At 33.2% G+C, this 27,788-nt stretch overlaps 2 non-coding genes and 1 pseudogene across 2 annotated transcripts; all 3 read right to left on the minus strand.

The window, feature by feature from the left end:
* Window positions 1-9,683: 9,683 nt before the first annotated feature.
* On the minus strand, window positions 9,684-9,827 carry LOC122295275. Its single transcript, XR_006237934.1, has one exon. It is a non-coding gene; the product is annotated as a small nucleolar RNA snoR136 (small nucleolar RNA).
* Window positions 9,828-9,929: 102 nt separating this feature from the next.
* On the minus strand, window positions 9,930-10,015 carry LOC122295318. Its single transcript, XR_006237973.1, has one exon. It is a non-coding gene; the product is annotated as a small nucleolar RNA SNORD25 (small nucleolar RNA).
* An 11,779-nt stretch (window positions 10,016-21,794) lies between these two features.
* Window positions 21,795-27,788, minus strand: part of LOC122293537 — a 28,871-nt pseudogene continuing 22,877 nt past the window's right edge.

A 27,788-nucleotide genomic window follows, 5' to 3' on the forward strand; every position in this document is an offset into this window, starting at 1 on the left:
GAGGAGACGAAACACTCAAGCTCGAGACTTTCTCTCGGTCGATCTCTGCCAATAGGTTCATTTCTTTGTAAGTAAACTGAATATTTTATTGAATCTAGTGTATTTTAGGGTGCAACATCCCCTTTCTTAAGGTTAGAAATGTCACGTACATATATAACCGAAGTCAAATAAGAGACTTGCATAATTTAATAAAACTATTGTTCATCCCAATAGAAAACTTAATTTAAACCATAGTCTAAAATATAATTATATCCAAGTTTTCAAACCAACTAAATGAATAATAAATCCTAAATATAGTTTAAGGTTTATTAGTTCACTCATTCTAACTTTGCGTGCCTACTCATAATTCTCATTCTTTTTACTTGGGTGGTAAAATAAATGAAATAAAATTAAAATGAGTCAAAGACTCAATAAGAACTCATCACCATGTAAACATTATAAATAAAAGGCTTTCATAAAATTTTCATGCTAAAAGAATAAAATTCATGTCATATCATGTTAATGCACATGCTATGCATGATTGTCTTAATTTATTTAAATTAATTGTCTAATGTAATTGGCTCACACACTTAACTCTATGTGTAAGGTTGTGCATCGTCTTTACATCCCACAATAGCAAGGGGTGCCATTGAGTAGTATTCTAGCATTTTACGGTGGACCATGCTTAAATTTGTAGCTTATACATCCACTTTAAAATTGAACTGAAATGACATCTGATTAACTGATTTGATCTTATCTTATACTTAAATTTAAGATAACTTACATAGGTTTAATTGCGTTCAAAATTATTAAGAAATAAAATTTGAATCCTCATAAAATACTGTTGTAATATGATTTAGAAAAGGATTAATACTAAATGACATAATTTAATGCCTACGAATTTTCAGAAAAATAAGATTTCTGGGCTACTTGTTTAAAACAATGTTTCTGGGCCGACTTTAAATAAATTAACCCAACTTAAAAATAGTTCTGTGTTTTAATAACTAAATCGGCCCAACATCAGAGTGCAGCCCATCTAAAAACAAAACACTACTAATGAAACTTTTATGTGAAACTTAACAACGTGTTTAAGGGTAGAATTGAAATTACACAACAATGAGACTTCTAGGGGCTTTCTATGGAAGGTTCAATTGTATTGTTTGAAGGGAAATTTCGTGATAACCAAAACATGCAGGGGCTTTATTGTACCAACTGAAAATAAAATGAAGTTTGATGCACAATGCACAAAAGAATAAACTTCAGAAAAAAAACACTTCAATGGAGAAGAAAATATCATGCGACAGTGAGGAAATCAAGCTCACCGTGAGAGGAGGCAGATGTGATAGTTCCGGGGAAGATCAACGACAATATAGCTAAAATTGGTCTCTGAGTATAGTGGATTACAGAGAGAAAAAAGACAGTCTCGATAGTGCTTATCAAGAATCAAAAGAACACGCGCGCGCGCACACACAGAGAGAGCAAGTCGTTGAGGCTTACTACCAGAGAAAAGGAATGCTGAGCACGGACAGATCTAAGTGGCCAAATAGACTATAATGGTAGCAGAGTAAGCAAATGATTTTCTGTGACACGGTGTAGGAGATTTAAGGGGTGAGAAATTGTTTTGCTAACAGAATTAGAAAAGAGAGAAAAAGCTATGGAGATCACTAAAAAATATAAGTGTAGTATAACTTACCAAGAGAAAATTTGCTTGGTTATGTAGGATGGAAACAGAGAATCCCTACAGAACCAGAGAATCAAGGAGATGGATATTTCCTACTCTGTTCAAAACACTGATAATATGAAATATAAATTGAAAGATTCAGCTCTTACATTGTAACCATTTCAAAATCAAAGAGATCGTGTGAGGAATTGAAATGGAAGTAGCAGATGAAAATCTAAAGGTTCTTAAGGAAATATTAATCATTAAAATTAGTAATAATAAAGGTACTAATAAAATAAAATTAAAAACAATTTAAAATCCTTAATTTAAAATTGTGACACTTACTTTTAATTTTGTTGTTTTGCAAACCAGGTCATGCAACAGTGGAACTAGGAAAACTATGTAAATAATGCATGGATTTTTATTTATTTATTTGTAAATTTAGACCATATAGGTTTGTGTGTTATTAAATGTAATATTTTGGATGAGATGTTTCACTTCAGATAAATTGGTAATTGATATTCAAGACCTTGATTATGAAGTGCTAGTTAGTTTCATCTAGTCCTTGTATTATTGAAAAGATAGCACCAGTGTTTGGCATGTTCAGATGAAATATCGTTGTATCACTGCTCGTTGTAGGTATCATTGGTGAATATTGAAACTTTCTTCAATTTTAAATTCGGTTGTTAACGGATTATTTTCTTTTTATTTGCAACAATATGGATAGTAGTGGTGTAAATAACATATCTAGTTCATAGTTTATGAGGATAAAAGGTGAAGTGATCTTGGGATGAAAAACACTATGTTATTGTAGCATTCCTTCCAAACTTAGGACATTGGGTAATGCAAACAGTTTTGGTTGGTGGTTTCTCAATTATTCATATTATAAGATTAAAAAATAGTATGAATGTTTTGAATGGGTTGATCTTGAGATGAAACAAATGGAGGTTGTAAGAGAACCTCAGAACTAGCACTACAAAAAAATGAAAGAATAAACTTTGAATGTGTGAGGATTCAAGACGCAAAATTTCAAGCAATGAAGAAGAAGTACAAAGGAGCATTGATTGAGTCCTGGGTTGTATTTATTGAGTTATTGGTTAGTCTAAAATTTTATCAAGTCAATGATGATGTAACTCGTCTAATGCTACATTAAGATGTATTGGTTTATCATGACAAGTTGTATTTACTTTTTTAATCAATCTATGATATGAATGTGTTTATGTAACTTCTAAATCAGTCTATGATATGAATGTATTTCTTCTAGACATTAGCTGTAATTCTATATTTTTTTAGATTAAGATAGTTTTTCTATTTCTGGACAGCCCAACATGTACCACCAACTAGGTAAGGTTATAAAATGAGATTAAACAGCTAACAAAAATATAGGTAAATTTGCTACCAAATTCATAAGAAATCATCTTTGAATGTATTGCTTCTGGACATCAACTTTGAGAAAAAAATTCATAAGCATTGTTGATATTCAATATACAAATCCAAAATCAGCAGTGACTACACTAGTCCACAAATGTTTTTTTACAATGAACAACATATTGAATAAGACTCATTGACATCAACCCATAATTAATGATTCTGAGACGTGAAAATTCCATGAAGCACAGCCTTGAGACATGCCAAATGTAGTTGTGTTCCTTCCTGGCATATTCTTGCAAAAAAACAAAAAAAAAGGTTATGATTTAAAAAGGACGAAGTGAATAAAAAAGTCTTAATAAAATACACTCGAATTGGGTGTAGCTCAGGCATGTCAAATGTAGTTGAGAAAGTGGCCGGGTATAGAGATATGTCAAATATAATTGCTTGTATCTCCCATATTCCTACAAAAAAAAAAAGCATCCCCTTCAAATAAAGTTGAAATCTACATTTAAAAAGCCTAGATTAATTAGAATCATAATTAGGAAGTTCTAAGTACCTACGTGATGAACAATTGTTTCAACCATGCCCCTCTTTCTTATAAATATTGCATCACCACTTCTTCATTAATACATTTTCTTTTGGGTTTTGTTGTCATAGCGATTTAGGCCTTCATTTAGATGAAATCTGTAGAGGATCTTGCAATGAAAAGTTTAAGAATACTTGGCCATTCACAGTAGGTCCCTCCATATTTCTGTCATCAGCAGTCATCAAGAGAAGCTTTTGCTAGATATTCTTTGTGCCCTTATAAACATGCTGATATTTTTGGATAGACTATGAGCCCATATCGACAACTTCATCAAACTACATCATCAAACAATATTTCATGACTAATGTAGTTGTGGTCGTCTCCATCGGCACCTCATCGCCACATATCTCATATACCCTGTGACTCTTTGTATTGAACGCAGTGTTTTTAAAATCGTACCGTACCGGCCGATACGGCCGGTATATTCCGTACCGGCCATCGGACCGGTACAGAAATTCTGTAATTTCGTACCGGTTCAAATACCGGCCGTACCGACCGAGATTTCGGCCTGTACCGGCCTATGTACCGGCCGGTATTTCGGTTTCGTTTTTTTTTTTTTTTCATTTTTTCAAACTACAAATTTATTTTTTTACCCCCAATTTAGACTAAACTATTTATAATTTATATAGATATATGTATTTATGTATAATTTATTTATATATAAATTATTCTTTTGAAATATAATTAATATATATATATTTATATATATAATTTATTTATATATCGACTATCCCGAAACGGTACACGAAACGGTACCGGTACCGAAATATTTCGTTCCAGTGCCTTGACCGGTACGGCATCCGGTACGGTATTCAAAACATTGATTGAACGCCCAACTCTCTAAAACATATGATTAAAGTATGTTGTTCATTATAATCGGATTAGTAGTTTTTATCTTTGCATCTTTCTCTTTCTTATTGAGATAATAACGTCCAATTCTTTATCATATTGGTGGATGAAGTCACTAACCATCATACTTGAACAAACATAGTCTTTAAAAAACTTTTTCACATTCTCACTTTGTTGAGTTGTAGACATTCCAGTGCAAAATAACCACTCAAGTAGGCTGGCACTCACCTTTTCTGCTTGTTATGAATATTCTACAACCAACTATTTTCTTCCAATTAATACTTTACTATCATTTCAATCCATTCCAACTCAAATTCCTCAATTGTAAGTATTTCATGAATACAATGTTAAAGCAATGGCTAGACATATGCTAAATGTTTAAACACTTTTTGTAAGAGATGCCATAAGCATAATTTATGAGTTGTATTGGGCGATTCCTCATCAATAGTCTTAGCCATTACTTCTTGAGAGAGCACGACCAAGCATCGGTTCAAGCCACGTTTTCAATAACCATGTATAAGACTCGGCTATCTTATTAATGAGTAAGGCACATTCAAACTTAACAGATTGATGACAATGGTTAACTCCAGTAAACTAAACAAAAGTTATCTTGTAGTAATTTGTAAGGTACATCACATCAAAAATACAATGTCCCCAAATATTGGTATGTGGCCTATGATCTAGCATTTGCCCAAAAACAATCTCACATCAACCCATCTTCATCGACTTGGATCGAATACACAAAGCCTAGATTATTATGTTCGCTTTCCAAAAAATTGTACAAGTTTTGTGTGTCTCCCTCTCCAAGATGTTGTCCCCTTCAATTGTCCAAATAATTCTAAATGTCTTTACCAATACAACCAATATTGTAGTCATCACCAAACTCCTTACTCAAAATGGATATTATTTTCAGTGTTGCCATCCCTAATTTATTTATGACACAACCCATTTCTCTCAATCATTCCTTATTGTCATCATTGCCTTACACCCAATCTTTGTTTTTGCAGCCTCGGATCTTGCTCTTTCTTTCAATTTATAATTATGGTGACAAAACCCCTCTCTCTAACAAACATATTCTACCCCAACCGATGATCTATCTTCCTTTGCCAATCAAGTGTGGTTTGTTCAAAGGTTACATCCATTTTTCTAGAGTAGGCTTTATAGAAAGTAAGTAAATCTTCTAAATCGTCAAATTGTAGCCCCACATACAAGTCCCCATGTGAAGATGACACGACATTCGATTCCTTGGGCAAGTCACTATCTTCTTCAGCCTCAACATTCAAATTTTCAATCATCATAACTTTGTCAAAACTATAGTTATCAAAACCTAAAATTCCAACGTCATCCATAGAAATACTCATCATTCAAGCTTTTAGGTTTCATTTGGGTAACAAGGTAATCTCAGATATTCTGTGAATAATAGTGTAAAAGTAATGATAAAATATTGAATAGTAATAGAAAGTAATAAAATAATAAATAATAGTCAAGTGTTATGAGAACACTCCACTATTCAAATGGAGCCTTAATCAACTTGGTATCATGTAACAACAGTCTTTTAGAAAATTAACATACGAAAAAGTTATATTCTTTAGAAAATTACATGTTTAGTGAAGTTTCTACTACATGTGTACATGTGCAATGACCATAGTAGTAAGGTTTTAAAAACTTTAATTGTGCCAGAATTACTAAGTCATCTATTAAAAAGTAAAACACTTAATTTGTTAACAATCTTTAGAAAATTACAGTATTTTCCACTGCTACATGACCATGACCCAATTTGCACAACAAAGACATAAAAACTCATAAATGTTAAATAATAATCTCACAAAATTAAAAGTAAGTGCCATAGAAAATTTATGTCAACAAAAATAGCCAACAACCTTTAGTAACTGCAAACCTATACTCATTTTACAACCAAATTCTCCCTAACTCACATATAGACAAAAAGAACACAAATACACAACATCAACCCCTATATACATAAAATACACTAGCCCCTAAATACATAAAATACACTAGATTTATAACCACATTCACAACTTCAGCTCTTAAAATACACCAGATTCAACAAATATTAAGTTTACTTATAGAGAAGTCAACCTGCTAATGGATATTAGTTGAGAGAGGTCTTTGGGCTTGAAAGTTTTGGATTTGCTTAAGGAGAGAGAGACTGAGGCTACTTGAGGAGGGAGAGAGAGTGCAAACCAATGTTGGAGGTTCAGCTTGAGAGAGAGAGAGAGAGAGACAGAGAGAGAGAGAGAGAGAGAGAGAGAGGGAAAGAGTCCTAGTACATTGGGGGAGGGGGGTGAGGTTGGTTGCCTCTTTTTCTCTAAAGAGCTCCAACGTGGCAACTGCTTATTGGAGGGTGTAAAGAGAGTCTTTACACCATAACCAGTTCCTAGCATCTCTCTTTCCAACAACCCATCCCTTTTTACTGTTGTGGGTGCCTAGGAACTAGACCCGATGTAGAGAGCATATTTACATCTTCCAATAGAACTGTGATATGTAGCTGTGTAGGGAAGTGAAAAATAGAGCTTCATGTAGGGACTCAATTCCCGTGCTCTCTCTCTCTCTCTCTCTCTCTCTCTCTCTCTCTCTCTCTCTCTCTCTCCCCTCAAATTGAAGCTCTCACATTTGAAATACCTCTTAGTCACGCTCACTATCTCTCATGTGGTGAATCTCATGTTGTGAGAAAGACAATGGTAGCAATGTTGCCATCCATTTCTTATATTAGAATGAGAAAAGAAAAAAATCGATATAGAATGAGAATATAAGAGAATCAATAATAATAAAAAAGAACGGAATTCTATAAAATACCTCAGAGGCAATCATCTAGGAGAAAGTGAATTTCATTATGAAAAAAAAAATGCTACAACTATGATGCCAAACTAATTATAAGATAGAAACAGCAAGAGAAGGCACTCCCAACTACCCAATACTAGGGAGAAGAGATAGGCGAAGAGAAAGAGAAATGAGAGAAGAGAGAAAGGGAGAGCGATTGGTGGAAAGGGAGGGTGTGATCTCCTCAACTCACACTCACGGAAATGAAGTAAGTTGCTAAAGTGTCAGGTTCCTATTGAAGGGTGTAAAACACAAACACATATTACTCTAATTTGAAGTTGTTCTCCCTCCTCCCTCCATCATTTTTCCAAAGAAACGGCCATGTGTGATTTGCTTGCACTGATACCATCAAGTGTGGATTTCATAAGCAAGCTCTAAAAAAACAAACAAACGTTGCCACCCTACACTCAAAACATCTTTCATTGTAAAGAAGATCATAAGACAAAGAGAATGGTGGTCTATTGCTTTTGTACATAAGGAAGGAAATCTAGTGATCTATAAATTAGCAAAATTAGCAATATAGAATGAAGAACAGATATGTTGAATCGAGGATGGTCCTTCGATTATACATAGATTGATTGTACATGATAAAGAATGTAACAAATTTAGTGATGAATGAAAAGTTTTTATCTCTTAAAACAAAAACATCCTTCTAGCACCTATCCAACGGCTAGCCACCCACTGCCATTTCCAAGCATTCTACCTTCAAATCCTTTGGGCATCAAATGAATCTCTTGGGCATCAAATTTTGAGACTTTTTGTTATTCTATTTTAGATACAATGGCTCACTCTTGTAAAAAAAAAATAATAGAACTCATCATTAAAAAAAATTAATTTTTAAGTGAATCTTATTTTTACTCACTTTTTTTTAAAATATACAATATTTACACTCTCTACGACTATAAATATTATTTCTCTAGTTCCAAAAAGAAAAAAAGAAATTTCAGGAATCACAATTCCAATTAGGGCTTGTTTGAATTTTTAAATATTGAAATGAGATGAAAAATGCATGAATAATAATAAAATAATTTAAATTAAAATATTTTCTAGAATTGTGAAAAATAATATACAAAATTAAATGAAAACATTATAAAATTAAAATATTGTTAAATATAATTTTTTATATAAATTTTATTTCAAAATTTAAGAAATTAAATTATTTTATGTTTTATTTTAAAATTTTAAAAAATTATAATGATCAGATAAAACAGTTAAAGATTTACAATTAAAAAGTATTTGTGTTTGAATGTATGAATGTTGGGATGAAATGTGATTAACCTGTGCTTGAAAGATAAAATCATCTCAACCCATCTCAAATCAATAATTGATAAAACCTACTACCTTTTCAATTTCCTATTTTATACATTTAAACACATATTTTAACTTATTTACATTTAAACATATTTGATTGAATCTACAAAATATTACTATTTACAGATTAATTCAAATCATTTGAAGTCAGATCAACCTTACTTAACATCCAAATCAGCCCTTAGAGCAGTCTCATTGAATATTCTATATCTAAAATAACTTGTACTTTTTAACTATTTGATACAAAATAAACTTACAATAGATTAGCTATTAGCAAAGTTTGTAGCTTTTAGCTACAGTATTCTAGAGGAAAATACCAAATTTGATCTATACTATATAAAGAGTAAATTTTATTTTATTATTTTTTATAACGCTTTCTTTTCTCTCCATTTACATTGATAAACTTTCATCAGTTTCTTTAAATTAAATAGTAAAATATAATAAAATAAAATATAATAATAACAGATAATTAAAATATGATAAAATAAAATAAATTAATAATTAAACAAATTAAATATTTTTTAAATTATTAATTATTCATTACTATATAATCAATAAATAGATAATCTAATGTAGAGATTTGATATGAAATAGCCAAGTTAAATTTATCTTATATTATTTTATTGTTATATAATAAAGAAAAGCTATTCCAATGTGGAGACTTATGTAAATGAAATATTCAAAATCTAAATTCATCTTACATTCATTAAAATTATCCTTTACATAGGCATAATTCATTAACAGTGCTCTTACTCTTCTTTTTCTTTTATTTTCTTTTTAGTTCATATTGACAAATCATCCGTGACGATCTATGATCATAGAGCAATGCAGTGATGCAAATCAAAACAAGTAAATCACATTACCATTAATATATGTTTCAAATATTCATTCTCGTTCTATTTCAAGGGATATCTGTTCCAAAAATTGGTGCTTGATTTCTTAGGAAGATAATTCTAAGCTACTAAAAATTTTCCAATCTATTTGGAACATAAATGAACAGTTTCGATAATTTAAACCATATTCAAACCGTTTGATTACAATTCAAATCATTTCAATGGATGACGATGATTTTGAAGAGGTAAAGATGAATATAGTTCACCAACGTCCTATTGCAGCATGAATGGAGCACTGGATAGCAAGGAGAACATAATTCTGTGCTTCAGTTTCACTTGGCCAAAACACAAATAGAAAAAGTTTTCTAGTGTAAGCCAAAATCAAGAAAATTGCATGAGAATTGAAGCCCACAAGTAAGAAATTGAAATGAAAAATCAGATTACGAAGAAGAAGAAGAAAAAGAAAGACAAAATATACCATGGAGTACTGAATCTGTTATGGAACTCAGTTCCTTAGATGTTCTTTAAAGAGTTGCGATCATCACTAGAAATCATTACATGTTTGTATGGCTCATCATCGTTGAAACATACCACAGTTACCCATAAAAAAGATAAAATGAAAACTCATTTTACATTAAAAAAAAAAAAATCTAGTTGCTCCATTGTTCTCCCAAAGAAGCAAAGAACTAAGGGAGAGATTCTCAAAAAACGCAGGAACACAATCAATATTGCTTCAAGGGAACGAGTCATGAGGGAATTTGATCTAATCCGCACTATCTAGATGATGAAGCGTTTCCAAAAAGACAAAAAAGAGGAAAGGAATTCAAAAGAGAGCTAGGTAAAAAAATTCTTTTTGGAAATAGATTCGAGAAGCAGAGTGCTAGAGGCATGGCATTGAAAAAGAGATCTTACAGAACCAAAAGAAATTAAGAAACCCAAATTGCCCATCGACCAGAGGAGAGAGATAGTAGGCGAACTGATTTGCAGGCATCCATTAGGGCGGTTGCTTTTATAGAGGGAGGGCGAGGATGGATCGAGTGGTTGATATGCATGCTCTGAGTGAGCGGCTGATATTGCAAGTACTCTTGTATTTCCCTAGTTAGGCCTAATACTAACTGAATTGATGAAAGCCCACCACTGTACCAACTAACGGGCTTACCAATAGTTGAGAAAAATGGGCTACCTATATTTTTCCATGCATTTGGGGGCCCATCAAAGATGCCCATGACTAATATGCCCCTTACTTTTCTCTGGGTGAAAATAGACCATAGTGCTACACATTCAAAGCAAGATGATCCATGGATTGTTGCAAATAACAAAGTCTTTAGTGACAATAGGTGTGGTTTGGATAGTGAGATGAGATGTGATGATTTTAGATAAAAGTTAAAAGCTGAATAAAATATTTGTTAGAATATTATTTTTTAATATTATTATTATTTTGGAATTCTAAAAAGTTGAATTATTTATTATATTTTATGTAAAAATTTGTGAAAATTATAATGATTAGATGAGATTAGTTGAAAGAATTTTGAGGAAAACTCTAAAGGCAGGCATTTTCTCGCACCCTTTGTACACAAAAATGACTAGCATGCCACTATAATAAAGGAAACATTGTGTTTTATGCGTTTCTTTCTCCATAGCAAATTAAGAGAATAAAATAAACTAAGTGAGGATATCACATTTCATCCTCCTTCTCCACTCTGAATTGTAGCCACATCCAAAGCCCATGCCTTTACTTCTCTTCTCCACTCTGAACTGTAGAAGACCTTGTAAAAATAGGGGTTTCTTTGAATTTCTCTTCGTTGAGAAAATGAAGTATGGGAAACACTAATTTTCTGATCAACTTTGAATTTCTCTTTTAAGTGAAGACATGGTTGTGCAGCTAAAGAACTCGAATAAAACCGCCACAAAAGTTTAGAGCTTCATAGATAGATAGTAGGTGACCATGAAAACCCCCACATTACGTAGCGAAGAAATCCAACAACCAAAACATAAAGATTGATAGCCCACATCAGAAGGTTCTACAAAATTTATTAAGAATAGAGCTCTCTCTCTCTCTCTCTCCCTCTCTCTCTCTCTCAATCTTTCATTCGCAACTGATGCATTTGTTGAGTATTTATATAGATAGAAAGAAAGGACTAGGGATTTAGAAAAAGAATGAGAGAGAGAGAGAGAGAGGTGTGAAATGAAGAATCAAAAGGTCTTGGACAAATTGTTCTCTCTCTTTGATTTTTTTTTTTTTTACTAACGATGAAATTGATACAACAAGCAATTACAATGCTCCCAAAGTTAGGAAGATTTAAAGCAACAATTTCCCTTACACTTGAGAAAATTGGAATCTGCTCCCATTTTGAGCCATTGACCTTTTTGACATGCATCCTCAAAATATTCTTCAAGCCTTTCAAAGTTGGATCACTCAACAAGGTGTGAAGAACCAACCTTGAGTGCCACTGTAAGTAGAGCATATTTAGGGGTGTAAAAAAAATCGATAAACCTGTAAATCGGATTGGACCGGACCAAACCGGTGGAATCGGTCTGGTCCCAAGTTTGGTTCGGTTCGATACTATTTTATTTTTCTTAAAACCGGTCAAAATCAGTCTGGTTTCAATTTTTTTTTTCTAAAACCAGACCAAACCGATTTATATATATTTTAAATTTTTATATTGTATATAATATTTATATATAATATATAACTATATATAAAATAGCTTTATATTATATGATAAATTACTAATTAATATAATATGAAATTTTAAAATCTCATATCATTTTGTTTATTGTATTAATAGTTATACAAATATTATATAGCGCATATTAATAGTTATACTAATACTATATTACTATATATTATAATATAATATAATATAATATAATATTATATTATATATTATAATGTGCTACAATATATTATTACTATAGTATTATATACTATAATATACTATATTATATATATATATATTTATATGATACCAAAAAGGACGCATAAGGAAAGCATAATAAAGTAGAGTAGAAGGGAAGGATGACTGGATAACTAGAGGACCATATAATTAGAAATGAAGTGTTGTCCTAAGCAAGTGGATATTCAGGCAAAGTACGTGTCTTCATCGCAAGGAAATCCTTCAGGCTTAGGATATTTGGAGCAGTCTGAGGATAGTCTCTGGCTATAGAGGAAATAATGTCTTCTATATGGGAAAATTTATCCCACCATTTGACAAAATAATGTCTAAGTAAAATATTATCATTCTTCTCATAACTCCATTTTAAGATCCAAGGGATCTTGTACCTCTTACATAAATGGAGTAAGGAGGAAAATTTGGCATTATAGCAGTCCATATTTGGGAGGGCCGCAGAGGGAAAATATTTGATAGCGATTTAAAATCTTTCAGGAAAGATTTCAGAAATAGAACCAAGTTGATTCCACCAATGTTGAAACCAAAGCGGGAAAGTATGCTTGACTTTTTTGTCCAAATTGAAAAACCAAGAGTGTGATTGGTCTGAAGTTTGAAACATTGTGAATTTAAAGCAAGCGTCAATATAGTCAAGGTAACAGTAAACTATATCTGATTGTGGTAATTTTTTATAAGTATAGAGATGGGTTCCTCATTCTTCTTCAGTAATTACTTTTAGAATATAAGCACTATGTAAAATAATTTTGGTTTTATTAGTTTTGTCGAAAATAGGTTTAATGGTAAGATATTCTATTTGAAATAAAATCTCAAAATAAAATTGGAGATTTTTCCCTGAACTCTCATGAATCTAATGGAAATTGGGGAGAAAATAAATAGAAGCAATTTTGAATGGATTTGTATACATAAACCGGTGTGGTTCAATGTAAAATAGATTTTAAAAATATGCCTTTTTGATATAATATGTTTTTGACGCAGGAAAATATTGGGTTGGCTTAACCGTAAAAATAGGTTTAGCATACGAGTCATAAGAAATTGAAATAGCAGAGGAAAATGAAATAGGTAGGATGGTAGGAATACTACCAAGTGCAGTAAACCTATTAGTAATATCTAATGGGGAAGCACGTTCATGCTTTAGAAGTAATTCATGTGCAATTGGGGGAGGAGACTCTGGTTTTTTTCTTTGTCATTTTTCTTGCTCGTGGTTTCTACAAGAATTCACGATAAAAAAATCAGGAATGGAATTATCAGATCCCTTTATATATTCAATATTAAAATAAAAAACACTTAAAATAGCTTACCAACACGCAAAAATATGCTTGGATGCAATATTTTCAACATCTTTTTCTAAAACATACTTAGCAATTTTGCAAGCAATGCGTAATAAATTTTTTTTGTTTAAATCACTCTGAAATTTAAAAATGTATAGTACTATAGATAATATTTCTTTTTTAATAATACTATAATTAAGTTGTGCACTATTCCAGACTCCAAAATGGAATCGAACAATATGTTCAGATAAGTTTGGTGAAACTATTTGTTTAAGAATGTCACCATAACTAATATCAGAGACATCTGTTTCAACTATTTTGAAAGAATCAGAAGTAGAGATTCCGAGACACGGAAAAATTTTGACATGTGTCTTAATTTGTTTAACAAGATTAGTATGAATATTTGTCCAAGGAGGAAGATTAGAATGAAGTCTTTCAAAAAGTGGACGACATTGTTTTCACATATCATTGTAAAATTCAGTAACATAGTTGAGGGAACCAAGAAATCTTTGCAATTGGGTTTTGTCAAGAATTAAAATTTGTCAATAAATTTGATGGCTCTATTGATGGGTCGAATTTTGCTTTTAGAAATATCATAACTAAGGAACTTAATAATGGTTTGGAATAGTTTAATCTTTTTGACTGAAACAACAAGACCATTTTGTCTAATGATATTTAGAAATGAGGACAAATGTTTCTAGTGCTCATCAATAGATTTTGAAAATATAAGAACATCATTAATATGGTGAAATGGGTGTATGAATTGAAGATATCATTCATAATATTTTGGAATTTGCTAGGGGCGTTTTTTAGGTTAAAAGGTATCACGTTCCATTCATAGTGACCAAATGGAATAGTAAAGGCAGTCTTATATCTATTTGACTCACTAATCTGGATTTGGCAAAATTCAGACTTTAGGTCAAACTTGAAAAATACCATCTATGATTGTTAAAATATGACTGACAAAGTCATATTAGACATTCCTTTTATTTCCTATTTATATCCATTCTTTTCTAAAAATGATGGTATTATGACTGATCTTTTTGTCCAGAAAGTCAAGTTTAAATTTGCTTCAAAATTTGAAATTGATACTGACAAAAATGTGAAATCTTTACTTTCCACAAAAACCAAGCATTTGAATTACCTTCAGTATAAAATCAGATTCAAAACAATTTTTGAACAGTTGTCCAGTAAATTACTTTAATAAAAAAATTGATGATTTTAATAATAGATTGATTGTTGATATTTGTTCTGATCTTCCAAATGCCTTTCGGCATAGGAAGAAATACGTTGTTTCTTTAATTTATATTAAATATTTTTCTGAAAGAAATATTCTAACTAAAGTTCGTCCTATTCAAATGAATAGTGAGACTTTAAAATTTTGTAAAAATGAAATTAATGATTTACTTTCAAAAAATATTATCAGGCATAGTAAGTCTCCATGGTCTTGTGTTGTTTTTTATCTTAAGAAAAATGCATAAATTGATAGAGGAATATCCCATTTAGTTATTAATTACAAATCCTTGAACAGAGTCTTAGAGTGGATTAGGTTCCCTATTCCCAACAAAAATGACTTAATTCATAGGTTGTATGATGTAGTGGTATTTTTCAAGTTTGACCTAAAGTCTGAGTTTTGACAGATCCATATTAGTGCGTCAGACAGATATAAGATTACCTTTACTATCCCGTTAGGTCATTATGAGTGGAACGTGATGCCTTTTGGCCTAAAATATGCCCCTAGTGAATTCTAAAATATTATAAATGACATCTTCAATTCATACACCCATTACACCATTGTTTACATTGATGATGTTCTTATATTTTCAAAATCTATTGATGAGTACTGGAAACATTTGTCCTCGTTTCTAGAACTCATTAGACAAAATTGTCTTATTGTTTTGTCCAAAACGAACTGAACATGTTACACCCCTAAGCATATTAGCTTGTTTGCAATTGGACCTTGTGCAAAGTAAGGTTTTTCATTACGTAAACGGTGGAAGCCATAAGAAACTTTGGCATCCATTTTGACGTGTTACTAATTATAAAGCACTCCCTCATAGCAAGTGACTTTCTCAAGCAACTCCCCCTCAACTCCAAGCCCTCACCAAGCACACACTCTTTTGTAATCTTCAGTGAGTAGGGTGGATCAACGACTTCGTCAATTGGCATTAACAGCAGAACATGCCAACTATCCAAAAGTCGTACAAGATTTGTAATAGCCTTGTGGAATGTGGAGAGATCTTTTGACGGTGTGATTTTCATATAAAAGAAATGAACCACCCTAACCGAGACTCCTAGATAGGTCATTCCCAGGATCAAGTGAAATGATTTCTATAGGAGAAAATGGCTCCCTACCCTGTTTAATATGTTTTTCGAGACTTCCAAGCACCCAACCAATTGTATCATCACCTCCAACAACTATAACTCTCATCTTTTCACAAATCTCTTTGTTGAGGACAAACTTGCCTCTGCAACGTTTGTCAACTCACCAACCTCACAACAAAAGGAACTAAGCAGCTCTCGATAACAACCTCTGAATACATGCACTGGGTGCATGCATAGTGCTCCTTTATTTCTGTATACAATAGAATATAGCACAAGAATATTAAATTTATTTGTAGCTCAATACTGCTCATGTTTGATAAGATAATATTTGTTTTAAAATCCCTTTTGCGCTTGTTAAAATATGACTGACAAAGTCATATTAGGCATTCCTTTTATTTCCTCTTTATATCTATTTCTTTCTGAAAATGATGGTATTACCACTGATCCTTTTAGTCAAAAAGTCAAGTTTAAATTTGCTTTAAAATTTAAAATTGATACTGACAAAAGTTTGAAATATTTTCTTTATACAAAAACTAAGCATTGAATTTCCTTCCATAGGTATTCAGATTCAAAATGTTTTTTGAACAATTGTCCAGTAAATTATTTCAATAAAAAATTGATGATTTTAACAATAGATTGATTGTTGATATTTGTTCTAATCTTCCAAATGCCTTTTGGCATAGGAAGAAATATGTTGTTTCTTTATTTTATATTAAAGATTTTTCTGAAAGAAATATTTCAACTAAAGTTCGACCTATTCAAATGAATAGTGAGACTTTAAAGTTTTGAAAAAACAAAATTAATGATTTACTTTCCAAAAATATTATTAGGCATAGTAAGTCTCCATGGTCTTGTGCTGCTTTTTATGTTAAGAAAATGCAAAAATTGATAGAGAAATACCCCTTCTTTTTATTAATTACAAACTCTTGAACAAAGTCATAGAGTGAATTAGGTACCTTATTCCCAACAAAAATGACTTGATTCATAGGTTGTATGATGCAGTGGTATTTTTCAAGTTTGACCCAAAGTCCAGGTTTTGACAGATCCAGATTAGTGAGTCAGACAGATATAAGACTGCTTTTACTACCCCATTAGGTCATTATGAGTGGAACGTGATACCTTTTGGGCTAAAAAATGCCTTTAGTGAATTTCAAAATATTATGAATGACATCTTCAATTCATATACCCATTTCACCATTGTTTACATTGATGATGTTCTTATATTTTCAAAATCTATTGATGAGTACTGGAAACATTTGTCATTGTTTCTGGATATCATTAGACAAAATTGTCTTGTTGTTTTGTCCAAAACGGGACTGAACCAAGCCTGTTACACCCCTAAGCATGTTAGCTTGTTTGCAATTGGACCTTGTGCAAGGTAAGGTTTTTCATTACGTAAATGGTGGAAGCCATAAGAAACTTTGGCATCATTTCGATGCATTACTAATTATAAAGCACTTCCTCATAGAAAGTGACTTTCTCAAGCAACTCCCCCTCAACTTCCAAGCCCTCATCAAGCACACACTCTTTTGTAATCTTCAATAAGTGGGGTGGATCAACGACTTCGCTAACTGGCATTGACAGCAGAATATGCCAACTATCCAAACGGCATACAAGACTTGCGACGACCTTGTAGAATGTGGAGAGATCTTTTGACGACTTGATTTTCCTTTAAAAGAAATGAACCACACCAACCGAAACTCTAAGACAGGTCATTCCTAGTATCAAGTGGAATGATTTCTATAGAAGGAAATGGCTCCCTACCTTGTTCAATATGTTCTCTGAGACTTCCCAGCATCCAACCAACTGTACCATCACCTCCAGCAACCATAACTCTCATCTTTTTACGAATCTCTTTGTTGAGGACAAACTTGCCTCTGCAACGTTTGTCAGCTCACCAACCTCACAACAGAAGGAATTGAGTAGTTGTTGATAACAACATCTAAAATACATGCACTTGTTGCATGCGTAGTGCTCCTTTATTTCTGTACACAATAGAATGTAGCTCTAGAATATTAAATTTATTTGTAGCTTAATACTGCTCATGTTTGCTAAAATAATGTTTGTTTTAAAATTCCTTCTGTGCTTGTCAAAATATGACTAACAAAGTCATATTAGACATTTCTTTTATTTCCACTTTATATCTTTCTTTTTTTTTTTTTTGAAAATGATGGTATTACCACTGATCCGTTTGGCCAAAAAGTCAAGTTTAAATTTGCTTCAAAATTTAAAATTGATAGTGACAAAAGTTTAAAATCTTTACTTTCTACAAAATCTAAGCGTTTGAATTTCATTTAATAGGAAATCAGATTCAAAAAGATTTCTGAACAATTGTCCAGTAAATTACTTCAATAAAAAATTGATGATTTTAACAATAGATTGATTGTTGATTTTTTTTTTTTTTTTATCTTCCAAATGCCTTTTGGTATAAGAAGAAACATGTTTCTTTACCTTACATTAAGGATTTTTTTGAAAGAAAGATTCCAACTAAAGTTCGACCTATTCAAATGAATAGTGAGATTTTAAAATTTTATAAAAATGAAATTAATGATTTACTTTTCAAAAATATTATAGGCATAGTAAGTCTCCATGGTCTTGTACTGTTTTTTATGTTCAAAAAAATGTAGAAATTGAGAGAAGAATATCCCGTCTAGTTATTAATTACAAACCCTTGAACAAAATCTTAGAGTGGATTAGATACCCTATTCCCAACAAAAATAACTTGATTCATAGGTTGTATAATGCAATGGTATTTTTCAAGTTTGACCTAAAGTCCAAGTTTTGGCAGATCCAAATTAGCGAGTTAGACATATATAAGATTACCTTTACTAACCCATTTGGTCACTATGAGTAGAATGTGATGTCTTTTGGCATAAAAAACACCCCTATTGAATTCTAAAATATTATGAATGACATCTTTAATTCATACACCCATTTGACAATTGTTTACATTGATGATATTCTTATATTTTTAAAATCTATTGATGATTACTGAAACATTTGTCCTCGTTTCTAGATATCACTAGACAAAATGATCTTGTTGTTTCAGCCAAAAAGATTAAACTATTCCAAATCAAAATTAGGTTCCTTGGTTATGATATTTCTGAAAGCAAAATTCGACCCATCAATAGAGAGATTGAATTTGCTGACAAATTTTCTGATGTTATTCTTGACAAAACCCAATTGCATAGATTTCTTGATTCCCTTAACTATGTTGCTAAATTCTACAAGGATATGCAAAAGCAATGACGTTCAGTTTTTGAAAGACTTCATTCCAAACCTCCTCCTTAGATAAATATTTATACTAATCTTGTTAAACAAATTAAGACACATGTCAAAATTCTTCCGTATCTCAGAATCCATACTTCTGATTCTTTCAAAATAATTGAAACAGATGCCTCTAACATTGGTTATAGTGGTATTCTGAAACAAATAATTTCACCAGACTGGTCTGAACAAATTATTCAATTCCATTCTAAAGTCTGGAATAGTGTACAACTAAATTATATTATTATTAAAAAAGAAATATTATCTATAGTACTGTGCATTTCTAAATTTTAGAGTAATTTATTAAACAAAATTTTTTTTTATTACGCATTGATTGCAAAAGTGCAAAGTATATTTTAGAAAAAGATGTTGAAAACTTTGCATCCAAGCATATTTTTGCACATTGACAAGCTATTTTAAGTGTTTTTAATTTCAATATTAAATATATAAAGGGATCTAATAATTTCATTCTTGATTTTCTTACCCGTGAATTCCTATAGAAACCACGAGCAATAAAAATGACAGAGGAAAAAAACCAGAGTCTCCTCCCCCAATTCCACATAAATTACTTCTAAAAAATGAACATGCTTCCCTATTAGATATTGCTAATAGGCTTACTGCACTTGGTAGTATTCCTACCATCCGACCTATTTCATTTTCCTCCACTATTTCAACTTCTTATGACCCCGTATGCTAAACCTATTTCTACGATTAAGCCAACCCAATATTTTCCTGCTTCAAAAACAGATTATATCAAAAAGGCATATTTCCGAAATCTGTTTTACATTGAACCACATCGGTCCATATATACAAATCCATTTAAAATTGCTTTTACTTACTTTTCCCCCAATTTCCATTTGATTCCTGAGAGTTTAGGGAAAAATCTTCAATTTTACTCTGAGATTTTGTTTCAAGTAAAATCTCTTACCATTAAACCTGTTTTCAACAAAACTGATAAAACTAAGATTATTTTCTACAATGCTTATATTCTGAAAGTAATTACTAAAGAAGAATGGGGAACCCATCCCTATACGTTTAAAAAATTGCCACAATCAGATATTGTTTACTGTTACTTTGACTATATTGACACTTGATTTAAATTTAAAATGTTTCAAACCCCAGACCAATCACCCTCTTGGTTTTTAAATTTTGACAAGAAGGCCAACCATACTTTCCATAATTGGTTTCAACATTGGTGGAACCAATTTGGTCCTATTTATAAAATCTTTCCTGAAAGATTTCAAATAGTGGTCAAATATTTCTCCTCTGCGGCCCTCCCAAAGATGGATCGCCATAATGTCAAATTTCCCTCCTTACTCTATTTATGCAATAGGTACAAGATCTCATGGATTTTAAAATGGAGTTATAAAAAGAATGGTGATATTTTACTCAGATACTATTTTGCCAAATGGTTGGACAAATTTCCCCACACAGAAGATATTATTTCCCTTATAGGCAGAGACAATCCTCAGACTGCTCCAAATATCCTAAGCCTAAAGGATTTCTTTGCAGTGAAGACACCTAATTTCTCAGAATATCCACTTGCTCATGACACTACTTCAAATATTTCAGAGAAATCATCTTCTAAGTCTAAAAAGAAGACCATTCTTGATGGACTAAAGAAGAAATATTTATTTAAAATATTGAAGGCCTCCCTTGAAGTCGACGAAGATGAAGCCAAAGAAGATTCTGAGTCTGACTCAGATGCATCCTCCAAGGCTCCAGTTGCTGATAATGACTCATACAATAACTTCTTTGGCCATGATTCTGAAGGCATGCCAAAGCTTTCAGATGATTAATTTACCAAAGCAAACTGTCAAATATTTCACAAAGTTCCACAAGACTACTGGTCTCCTGACCTTACTTTCAGACACTTCCATTATGTTACTTTCAGAACAAGTAGACGAAATGGACTTCATATTTTTAGTTGAAAAGTCTGTCATCTGCAAGCACTGAAAGACATTTTGTCTCAATGAATAGTGAAAGTCGGTCAATTTTACTATTTACTATTCACTATTTGACTATTTTAATATTTTATAAAGGCACTCCCTTGTTCTATAAAAGGGGTACCTCACTTCAGTTCAAGGCAGAACATTTCAAAGTGGAAACCAGACTTCCTAAGAGCCATCCCTACTCTCTCCTAAAGTCTTCTCCACTCTTCTTCTCGTCTTTCATTACTTTACCTTGTAATTACTATTGTGAGTAAGATTTTTCAATAACAAAGAATTTGTTTCAATACTTGCATTATCTACTTACATTATCTACTTTTCATTTGCATTATTTACTTGCATTATCTACTTTTATCTTTACTAATTCTAGTTACCTAGTCCTCCAGTCACCTGGTCCTATTTACTTTGATCTTATTGCTTTCAACACTTCATTTCCAGTTATCTGGTCATCCTTCTCTTCTACTCTACTTCATTATGAATATATATAATATAGTATATTAAAACGCGTAAAACTGGACCGAAAATCCATAAAACTGAAGTACCAGTTTAGGAGGGTAGCAGATGTGTAATCAGTTTTGAAAATATAAAACTGGTACATACCGATTCAATTCTAAATTTTGTCTAAAATGAGACCGAACCGGACCCGTTACACCCTTAAACATATTAGCTTGTTTGCAATTGGACCTTGTGCAGGGTAAGGTTTTTCATTACGTAAATGGTGGAAGCCATAAGAAACTTTGGCATCCATTTCGAAACGTTACTAATTATAAAGCACTCCCTCATAGTAAGTGACTTTCTCAAGCAACTCCCTCTCAACTCCAAGCCCTCATCAAGCACACACTCTTCTGTAATCTTTAGCGTGTGAGGTGGATCAACAACTTTTCCAATTGGCATTGAAAGCAGAACATGCTAACTATCCCAACGACATACAAGACTTGCAATAGCCTTGTGGAATGTGAGAGATCTTTTGATGGCTTGATTTTCATATAAAAGGAAATGAACCACCTCAACCGAAACTCCTAGACAGGTCATTCCCAGTATCAAGTGGAATGATTTCTATAGGAGGAAATGGCTCCCTACCCTGTTTAATATATTCTCTGAGACTTCACAGCACCCAACCAACTAAACCATTGCCTCTAGCAACCATAACTCTCATCTTTTCACGAATCTCTTTGTCAAGGAAAAACTTGCCTTTGCAACATTTGTCAACTCACCAACCAGTGCATGTATTTCAGAGGTTGTTATCGAGAATGTAGCTTTTAGAATATTCAATTTATTTGTAGTTCATGTTTATAAAAGGCCATCGTGCAATATCATTCATTATCAATGAAATACAGTTTCTTCATCACTGTAACATGGTATCAAAAGCCTAAAAGGACTAATCGTCCATGGCTTTAGTCCCCAATTCTTCTTCTTCCTTTCCCACCCCTCCTCACCCAAACTTTTCTCACACCATTTCTGTCAAGCTAACCCTTGATAACTATCTGTTATAGAAGGTCCAACTAGTACCTTACCTTTGTGGCCAATGTCTTTACAAGTACGTTGATGGCACCTACCTCCTACCCAAACTCAAACTTGTCGATCACACCCCAAATCCTACCTAAGATCTCTGGCTCCAACAGGATCGACTAGTCATGTCAGCTCTCATTTCTTCCCTCTTCGACTCCCTCATCGCCTAAATGGTTGGTTACGATTTTGCTCAAGCCGTCTAACTTTCACTGGAGTCCTTTTATGCCTCAGTTTCTCAAGCCCATTTAATCCAAACTCAACTATAACTAGCCTCTCTCAAGAAAGGTTCTAACCCCATTTCTTCATATTTCCACAAAGCTGAAGCTCTTGGTGATACCATGGTGGCAGCTGACTGCTCCTTCCTCCTGTTGAGTTTGTTCCCTACCTTCTTGCTGGTCTTGGACCAGATTATGATGCCCTAGTTTCTTCCATTGTTACTCGGCTCGAACCCATCTCCCTTGATGAACTACTTGGTGTATGAAACTCGTTTGCTTCATCACTCAGATATGTCCACCTTTCCCACTGAAGCATCTGCCAATTTCACAGCAAAATTTTCCCCTACTACTTCACGAGGTTGAGGGCCTCGCGGTGGTTGAAATCCATCTCATGGTTGCAATGGTCGGTGTTCTCAATCAAACTGTGGTCATACCAACAATGTAGGTAACAATGGTCAACAATCTTTCTCACCTATTGATCAACGTTTGGTTTGTCAGGTTTGCAATCGCCAGGGTTACATTGCACTCACATGCCTTTACCGTTTCAACCAAGCCTACACTGCAGCCCCATCCTTTTCTGTTAATTTTTCATCAAGCTATCCCTCAAATATCACCTGGTATCCCTATATTGCTACCACAAATCATATAACCAGTGATCTGGGCAATCTCAATTTGCATGTTGCTGAGTAGCATAGAGATGAACAATTTCACGTTGGTGATGGTTCAATCGTACCTATCTCACATTCTGGTTTTATTTGTTTCTCTTCTTCTTCTTCTCAGTTTTTACTTAATAATATTTTGTGTGTCCCTTCCTTCTAAAAGAATCTAATATCAGTCTATCAATTCTGTCTTGACAACGATGTTTTCTTCAAGTTCTTTACTAACTCTTTCTATGTGAAGGACTGCAAATCAAGGAAGCTTGTACTTCACGGAACAACAAATAATGGTCTATAATCCATCTCCCATTCGGCTCCATCGCCATCAGCTCAAACTAGTCTCCTCTCAATTCCTTTATGGCACTCAAGACCTAACCATCCTTCCATCAAACTTGTCAGCTCTATCCTTTAGCAACATAATTTACCTTACCAGTATACTGTTATCCCATTTTGTAATGCTTGTGTTTAGGCAAAACACCATTGATTTCTTACTTATAAACACTTACATAAATCCAATGCTCATTTTTAGGGGTGTAACGGGTCCAATTTGGTCTGGTTTTGAAAAAAATTTAGGACAGAACTGGTATGCACTGGTTTTGTATTTTTCAAAATCGATTACACATCGATTACATCCTAAACTAGTACTCCGGTTAGATCTAGTTTTACCTGTTTTAATGTACTATATTATATATTTTATAACATCTATAATATAGTATATTATAGTATATAATACTATAGTGATAATATATTGTAGTATATTATAATATATAATATAATTGTATTATAGACTATAATGATATACTATAATATATAGTGATATAGTATTAGTATAATTATTAATATGCACTATATAATATTAGTATAACTATTAATACAATAAACAAAATGATATAAGATTTTAAAATTTAATACTATATTAGTTAGTAATTTATCATATAATACAAAACTAATTTATATATAGTTATATATTATATATAAATATTATATACAATATAAAAAATTAAAATATATATATAAACTGGTCCGGTTCGGTCGGGTCCAGTTTTAAAAAAAGAAAAATCGAAACTGGACCGATTTTGACCAGTTTTAAGAAAAATAAAACCGATACTGAACCGAAATAAACTCGGGACCGGACCAATCCCACCTGTTTGATCAAGTCGGGTCTGGTTTACCGATTTATCGATTTTTTTTACACCTCTACTCATTTTCGACTTATATTTTCTTATTTATGGGAACCTTTTCCTCATTCATCTACTAATCATTGTAAGTTTTATATTACATTTGTGGATGACTTCACACAGTACACTTGGTTGTTTCCATTAAAATCCAAATCTGAAGCCTTTGCTGTTTTTGTCAAATTTAAAAACAATGTTGAACTTCAGTGTAAGACAACAATAAAACAATTTCAATCTGATTGGGGGGAGAATTTCAGTCATTTTCTCAAAACTTAGACTCATGTGGCATCACTCATAGAATTACAAGCCCTCATACCCACACACAAAACAACATCATTGAGCGCAAGCATTGTCACATTGTGGACATTGATCTGGCTCTACTTGCTCACTCCTCGATTCCTCTCCATTTTTGGCCCAATGCCTTTCTCCATACATTATATTTAATCAACATGTTACTCCCACCCACTTTAAATAATTATGCTCCCTACCTGTTATTGCACAAAAAATCATCCCAATTACTCTACCCTACGCATTTTTGGATCTGAATGCTTGCCCTTAGCCACTACATATAACCATCACAAATTCTCGTTTCTCTCTATGTCCTGTGTGTTTTTAGGCTTAAGTCCAACCCACAAAGGTTTCATCTGACATCATAGTTCCATGGGCTGCACCTTCATTTCCAAAGATGTCAAGTTTAACAAGTCTAGCTTCCCTTACTCATCTCTTCCTAAGCCCATAACTCCCGATAAGCCCACTCACGTACCCTTCCTCATTTTCTTTCAAATTCACTAACGATAACTTCTCCCTCTTCATCTTTTATCCTTGGTCATCCTCCCTCATCACCATCTTCATCTCCTTTGCATAGCATGTCTTCAAATCAACCTCAGTAGCATGCACATTTGATGATCATCCGATCACAAACCAACTCCCTCCGTCAACGACAATTTCATGATGGTACCATAAAATGGCCTTTACCACGTGCATTTGTCACAAACCTAAGCCCTATTCCTGAAACACCAACCACTTATACCACTGCAAACCAGTACCCAGAGTGGTGTGAGGCAATGACTAGTGAATTTCATGCACTCCTAGCTAATCAAACCTAGTCCTTAGTACTAGCTTCACAAGCTCTAAATATTGCCACTTGTAAATGGGTATTTTAGACTAAGAGACTTGCCTATGGTTCAATTGAATGCCGCAAAGCATGTCTAGTTGCTAAGGGCTTCCTTCAACAGTCCAAAATTAACTTTGAAGAGACCTAGTCATGTGGTTAAGGTCACTGCAGTTTGCACTATCCTTGCTCTTGCTGTCTCTCAAAATTGGGCAATTTGGCAATTTGATGTGCAGAATGCTTTTCTGCATGGGCCATTGCATGAAACTGTTGTCATGGCTTGACCACCTGGGTTCTCACATCCCCAATATCCCTCTCACGTTTATAGGTCGAACAAGGCCATTTACTGCCTTCGGTAGTCACCATGTGCATGGTATTCTCACCTGAGCTCGCGCCTTCGTGATCTTGGGTTTGTCATCTCTACTGCAGACTCTTCCTTCTTTATATATAAATCTGTTAAGGCTACAATGTTTGTTTTGTTCTATGTTAATGACCTTTTGGTCACAGGTTCCTCCATGTCGTGCATCACTTAACTTATTTCTGCCTTACATAATGATTTTCCAATTATTGATCTTGGTAGTCTGCATTATTTCTTGGGTGTTGAGGCCACTTAATTCCAAGGGTTTATTATTTACCCAACACAAGTACATCACCGATCTTCTTCAAAGAACCAATATGCAATTGGCCAAGCTTGTCAAGACTCCCTTGTCTACTTCCGAAAAACTCAGTACCTTCATTGGACAACTTTTTGGTGACCCCGCCTTGTATTGTAGCACAGTTGGCTCTTTGCAATATTTGTCACTCACATGGCCAAACTTTGCCTTTGCCAACTATTCATGCACAACCCTTGGATTCCCCATGGGAAAGCAGTGAAGAGAATACTCAGATATCTCAAGCATACGCCAATTGTTGGCTGGCAATTATCCTCTTCATCCACCTCCAAAATCACTGCATTTTCGGACGCCGATTGGCAGGGTGTCCAAACGATCACAGGTTGACTAATGGCTACTGTATTTTTCTTGGGTGCAACCTCATATTATGGTCTTCCAAGAAACAACTAACAATTGCTCGTTCATCAAATGAGGTAGAGTTTAAAGCCGTTGCAAACACCACAGTTGAAGTCATCTGGTTGTAGCATCTTTGCTGTGACCTTGGGATTAATTTGACTTTGTGCTCCCCTTCTCTATTGTGACAATATGGGAGCAACTTACCTCTCATCCAAAACTGTATTCCATGCCCGAACTAAACATGTTGGAAAAGACTTTCATTTCATACGTGATCGTGTACTAAATAAATCCCTAAGTGTTGCCTTCATATCAGGAAAAGACCAGCTTGCGGATTTGCTTACAAAACCTCTTTCAGCACCTCGATTCACTTCACTTTGTTCAAGTCTTCATCTTCAAGCTTTGCCGCTCGACTTGAGGGGGGATATTAAGAACAAACTTGCCTTCGCAAAGTCTATCAGCTCACCAACCTCACATCAGAAGGAATTGAGCAGCTCTTGATAACAACCTTTAAAATACATGCATTGCAAGCATGCGTGCTCATTTTTTTTTTTTTTTTTTTTTCTGTATACAACAGAATGTAGCTCTAGAATATTCAATTTGTTTGTAGCTCATGTCTATAAAAGGTCATCGTGTAATATCATCCATTATCAATAAAATACAGTTTCTTCTTCACTATAACACTCTTTGGCACAAGAATCACCAAGATCAGCCAACATCTCTAGGCATTTTAACCCATATTGTACAAACTCAAGAAGCTTCACATTAGCCGGGACAAAAACCTATTCTTTGGAAATCAACTGCTGAAGCCTCTCCTTGAGCACGGGGCCAGCCATGGTGCCCACACTACAAGAAAAATGACATTTTGCGACCAATTTAAAGCAACGAAAAGACTATTAGCAACTAATTTATAGCAACGAAAGACTATTAGCAACTAATTTTGGTTGCTAATAGTCTTTTCGTTGCTATA

The sequence above is a fragment of the Carya illinoinensis genome, chromosome 14 (assembly GCF_018687715.1).
Source record: "Carya illinoinensis cultivar Pawnee chromosome 14, C.illinoinensisPawnee_v1, whole genome shotgun sequence".
In the NCBI taxonomy this organism is placed as follows: domain Eukaryota; kingdom Viridiplantae; phylum Streptophyta; class Magnoliopsida; order Fagales; family Juglandaceae; genus Carya; species Carya illinoinensis.